Source organism: Furipterus horrens, unplaced genomic scaffold (genome assembly GCF_987537825.1).
Source record: "Furipterus horrens unplaced genomic scaffold, mFurHor1.1.pri manual_scaffold_10, whole genome shotgun sequence".
NCBI lineage: Eukaryota > Metazoa > Chordata > Mammalia > Chiroptera > Furipteridae > Furipterus > Furipterus horrens.
The window spans coordinates 92,949,125-92,955,532 of record NW_028327180.1 but is presented as its reverse complement, the minus strand read 5'-3'; positions in this window follow the sequence as shown (position 1 = coordinate 92,955,532).

The following is a 6,408-nucleotide window of genomic DNA, read 5'->3' as shown; positions in this document are numbered from 1 at the left end:
TTTCTAGAGTAAACAAATCTCCCAGAGGCTGTATTTTTGATAAGTATTTTTGCAGTGCTAGTTTGAAGGTTTAACGGTGTGTAGTGTTTCACTTTAACAGCCAGACTAGCAAGCTGTAACAAATGCACTTTAAAAGCTACACCCCGTGAGCTCGGCTTTGACAGGCCTTCCTTGGAGTTGAGAGGTAAGATGGCTTCTCCGCCAGCCATACTTAACATTTCAAGCCAAGAGGAAATTATTCTTGATCCACTGGATCTGTTGGTAATCTGTGACTCGGTTTACGGTGGCCTTTTCAAGTGGCCCTGCCTCACTAGGCCCGCCCGGAGAGAGCTCGGAGTGGTGGGATTATGCAAAGGTGAAGACTGTTTGCAGAGAGCAGCTGTCACCATTGGGTTTCAGTTCAGGGGTCCGTGTGAGCATGCGGAGCAAGAGTGGGCCCCTTTGACCCAATTACGCCCATTGTGCAATGTTGCATTTTTTTTTTTTTTTACTCAGAGGTGTAATGAAGGAAGGTATTCCAAGTAAATATAACAAGAGACCAAAGCTGTGTGACTCTTTCCCTAATAATTTCACATGTAATTTCTTTCATATGCAACCAACAGCCTACCACAGCTGGGATGAGTATTCCATACATATGAAGACGCACACACATGCACTTAGTTGTATTCTCACAGATGTTTACAAAATCTTTTAATCTCCAATCCCATCTACTGGGCATAAGCTCCGGCCTTATAAGGTTTACAAATATGGGTTATGAACCAGCTTGCTTAAATTCAAACCTCCATGTCATCCTGACCACAAACACAATATTCTTACTCTTTCTGCCTCACTTTCTTCCACTTTCAAGAGGGAAATAATAATGGGACCCACTTTGAAATAGTAAGAATTTGATAAGACAAGTAGTTTGCTTTTTATATTAAGCATATTCTAATGACAGTTGTAAATAATACCTTCCCCTAGGAAACATGTCTAGAAATTAAAGTAATATAGACTTAACTGCTACATATTATGTATGAGTTAAGATTATTCTGGTTGCAAGCATCTAAAGTTTCCTAAGTGCCGTAACATGTTCAAGATCAAGGTGCATGTGAAGAATACAATGCAGTCAGAAGAGCCTAGAATCAGGAAATGAAAAGTTATGAGCCACCAAGGCCACTGTTCTCTTGGTTTCTGGGGTCACATAGTTGATTCTTGGCTGCTGTGCTTCAATCCAGGCTGCCTTCCTCGGATTTTTCTCCACACACGCAGAGGCGGATTTAACAGCGGGCACACCGGGCGCGTGCCCTGGGCCCTGACTTCTGAAGGGCCCTGCAAAACCCCAACTTTACACTTTTTTCTAATGACACCAAGTTTGGTTTCATTACTACGCTGCATAAAATATGGTTAACATGTGTTCTTATTTTCCCTGTCTCTCTCTTTTTTTTAAAGGCTGCGCCCAGGGCCTCAATTGACCTTAATCTGCCTCTGCCCACACAGCATCCCTACAACTCCTGAGAATGTGGTGTTGGCTCTCCTCACATGCTGCCAGTCATCTGAAGAGAGAAGTCGGTTGTTTGGCTTGGACTAGAAATTTATTCTTGACTCATTCAACTAAGCCATGGGCTTCTAGCACATGGGGCCCACTCTTGTGGGTATACATAGTAAGTCTCAGGGCCAAGAAAACATCATGAGCTGGGCAGATTTTCCAAAAGACACTGAAGACAATATACATGTAATCATAAACTTCAGTTAAGTAAAAGTGTGAAACTAGAGTACAGTCTTAAAACAATAACTTTTCCTGTTAATTGAGCATCATGAACTATGTTTTCTTTCTTCCTACTAATGGATAGAAATATATTTTAGATGTATTTGTTCATATTTGCCTTGGGAGGTGTGTTGTTGAAAACCCAATTTATTTTTTCCCGTGATTCATGAATAGCCTCAAGCTAAAAATTGGTTCACCAGAGATCCGAATTAATCTTGACAGATCCTAGTCATGTTGTAGAAAACATTTTATTCACTTAGGATATAATTTTTTTGTTGTTGCTATTGTTATTGCTATTAAATTCTTTATCCTTCAACTGGAGCTCAGAAAGAGAAAGAAAACAATGCTGATTAATTGAGTTTTCCTGTTAATCAGGAGTTCTCCCTATTTAGAATCTCAGTGGGGTTTCTGAGGAGATTCACAAGGAAATTTTTTTTTTGGTGTGATACAACTTAATAAGCATGACGCAGAGAGCATTGAAAAAGGACGTATTCCACAAGGAGTTTCTCAAAAAAATTCATTGACTATAGTTGGTACTCAGACAATCACGGATTTGAACGCTGCCTGTGTGTGATAAGAAAATTTCAATGTGGAGAAGGATCAAAGGGCCAGCAGGAAACATATTTCTTCCAAAAAAAATGCAGAGACATCTTGGGATGAATGTGTCCTGAAAAGGCTGTGCTAAGTTCCTGACCCTGGAGCCCAGGCTCCTTGCACTGCCAAGTCATAAACTGAGGTGCACGCAGCTGACAAAGTTTTATAAGTTTCTTATTTATACTTCTAGAATTCATGCATAAAGACTTAAATTTAAACCCTCCTATTTCGGTTGCCAATCCTATATAACAAACATTATTTATTATTCTTTCTTTAATTCATTATTATTCAGCATTATCTACTGGAGAGGATCAAACTATAATTAAACATTATTGTCAGAGGGGGGAAAAAGTAACGGAAGCACACAGAAAAGAGAGATGGGTGAAAAATGTGCCCTGATACATTAAAAATATTTTACAGTTTTTGCTAAAGGTGACTTCAGCAAATTTTTGAAGCATGTTTATGGTTTTTTTATGTAGGAAGTTACTTTCAAAAACCATATTGATTGATATATAAATTATGAAATGATAAGTATGTTGAGTTTCCAGGGCCAGCATTGTGTACTGGGATCATAGGCAGGGGAGAAAATGGGGAGATTAGGACCGTGGGATGCTGTAATTCCTCCCCTAAAACAATTCATGATCTTACTAGAACATGGAGAATTAGAGAATATAAACAATTAAAAGACAGCACAACGTAATAACACGGTCTATCAGGTACTCGCAGTAGCGGTATGGATAGGAGAGATCACCTTCCTTTGGGGACCTGCGCAGCCCACCCTGCTGAGGGGTGCAAGCTGCATTCCTCGCTGCATGGGACCCTAACACTGTAGTCACCTTTTCCAAACTACAAAATTAATGAGTAGTTTTACCAGCAGCTGTTCAGCTGTAGCAAAAATTTCACATGGCCGACAATGTTGAGAATTCACTAAGTGTTGTTTGTATAGTAATGACTTTAAGATTTGTATTCGGTCCAGGTCGAAAAGAACAAAAATAAGGGCATTTTAGGTAGATGCCTCGGTCGCGACAATCTCACAATTTAAAAAGGTTCGTTACTTAGTGTCTCCTAACTTGTTCTCTTGAAATGAGATTCGCTGTAGAGAACTGGACGGCAGCAGTTGTGGTTTAAAGGTAACAAAGCCTCCTTGCCTTTGGGAAAGCAATAGAATCGGTGCATCATGAGCAGGATTGCAGCCGTTTTGTAAACTGGCAAAGACTAAAACGGAGATTCACCTGATCCTCGATAGGAGCTACAAAGCTCGCACACTCGCCCGGATTAGCGGTCCTTTTGACCTTGATGCTTCCACAGATCACAGTGCGTGGTTACGTGCATAACTGACAATTAAGGGGCAAGAATTAAAATATATAAGGCATGCCATTTCCTGACACTCAGCCTAACTGTGGGAGTGTCCAGAAGTTAAACTGAAGACATCTGAATACCTCTGGGAAAACTATGCATCTCCCATTTTACTCAAAAGAACTTATAATAGCTTAGGAAAGCTCATGCTATGGACTTGTAGATGAACTCAGGTGACCCAGTGGTGCAGAGGTTTGATAACTGAAGGAGAAACAATATTAGAAAACTCCATGTTAAGATTATTAGGGAGCAATAAATGTCCAGCATAAACTTGAAAGGGTCAAATTTTATCCATGTTGCCTTAAACTGGAGACTTAAAAAGGTTATATCCTACAAAGAATTTTTGCGAATACAATGGAATGTTAGTCATAAAAAACAAACAAACAAACAAACAAACAAAAAAAAACCCTGAAATCTTACCATTTCCAATAGCATGGATGGACCTAGAGAATATTCTGCTCAGTTATACAAGTCAGATACAGAAAGACAAATGCCATATGATTTCACTTACATGTGGAATCTACAGAACAATATGAACTAACAAACAACACAGAAACAGACTCATTGATACAGAGAACACACAGATTTAAAGGGAGTGCGGTTTGGAGATTGAGTGAGAAGTACAGATTGGTAGTTACAACAGAGTCACGGGGACGTAAAGTACGGCCTGGAGATATAGCCAATAATATTGTAATAACTATGTATGGTGCCAGGTGGGCACTGGAAATAGCAGAAGGAACACTTAGTAAAGTATATAATTGACTAACCACTATGCTATACACCAGTAACAAGTACAAAATGCTATTGAATGCAAACTGTAATTGAAAAACAAATTAAAATCATAAAAAAGTTCTGCCAAAAGTCAAAATGCTCAGCAAACAAAATCTGATATTAGTCTCTTGCACAGGAATTTAACCTAGACCCTATTGATCAGGGCCTGTGAAGGGTTGAGCAAGAAAGAAGATAGCTCTCCCTCTCTCTCCAGGCTGTCAAACCAATTCACAAACAGTACACAGGTCAGAAGACTCACAGAACATAAGAACCAATAAGAGGCTACTACAGGTTTTTTTAAAAAGCAAGAGGGAAGAATCCTAATATTCCACAAGAGTGTTGAAAGTAAACATATGCCAAATACAACTATAATGTTTCTAAGACAAGCTTATTTTGGAAGGGGATAACTTAAAGAATGTAAATTTTGGAGGCTGCTTGCGTCCAAACGTTTGCTCTACCACATGCTAACTCTGAGGCTTGGAACAGGGAGCAATCTCTATGGGCTCTAGGTTTTGATCTTTGAAACAGTACACAGTGATGTGAGAACCAGTAAAATACTGCCTATAGGGCATTTAGAATGGGGCCTGGCACATAATGGGTATCGAATGAATCTGTTAGATATTATTAAGTGAAAAGGAAACTCTGCAACTACAGAATGGATGGAAATGCAAATAATAACCAAAAAATAAAGGTGCACTTAAAGAATTATTGGCATGTGTTTTTAAAAGGGTGTGTCTTAAATTAAATTGATTGAGGTATCAAAGTATGAATAGAAGCTGCCAGAAGGTTAATGAAGCCCTTGACTATTTTGTAGTCATGAGCCTCATGACCTTACCACAAAAGTCAAAAGAAAACTAAATGAAATTATATACAATATTTGTATAATTTAAATTGGTAGAAGTTGCATACTACAAATCAGTACTTTTTAAATCATGTTCTAAGAGTTACTTATACTCTTAAGTTTTAAATATAAAAAGTATTCTCAAAGTTTTTAATTTCTTTTCATGCGAAATTCCAGTCAAACCTACTTTTGCTAGTTAAATGACACTAGTTTTAAGTAAATTTATTTTAACTGAGCTTTTTGTGGTTCTCTTTATACTTTAATAGCAAAATTCTTGGGTAACTCTATAGAAACATGTATGTCTCTTTGCCACAATGAATTCCATGGGTGTACATGTAGCCATAAAAATACAAATAAAAGTATATTTATATTAGAAATAGAAATAAAATAACTCATCAAAGTTTGCAGTAATAGCTAAACAACCGGACAACTATTTAAATATTTCAGTTGAGAAGTTACATATTACCTGGTATAAATATTTGGTTAGTTGGAGTATCTCACATAACCTGTTACCTTAATTAAAAGAGAAAGACTTTTTAAGCTAACCAGTGATTTTCCTTTAAGAAAGGGAGACCAAACTAATATTAATTCATGAAATGCAAACCTTTCTTTAATTGAAGCAAAAGTAAATAAGTTAAATCTTGAGTCATACTACATAAGGTTTGAGTGAAACTGCCATTGGAACAGTTTTCCAGTAGATAGAAAAAGGCATAAGTAAGACACCTGAGCTCTTGACCAAATCTTTATTTTACTCTCAGATGAATTATTAAATCTACCTCTGCAATCCAGTGTCTCTATTCTAAAGGAAAAACCTTTGAATAGATTTTCAACAGCTGAAACACAAAAGTTTGCCAAGGTTCTATTTAACCCTATTTCTCATCAGAGAACGTTTGAGACCCAATTACATTTCAATTAATTTTGCTTATTTCAGTAGAAAGAACAAGCCCATTAAAAAGTACTAGCTAGAAAATACAGGGTTAGAGAATTGTCTGAGATGCTTTGAAAGGTAAAGAAAGGTAATAAAAAGCATATTTTATCTCTTAAAGAGGGGAATGTTTGTTTTGGTTAACTGAATTGAAAATAATTTGATACTTTCATTACC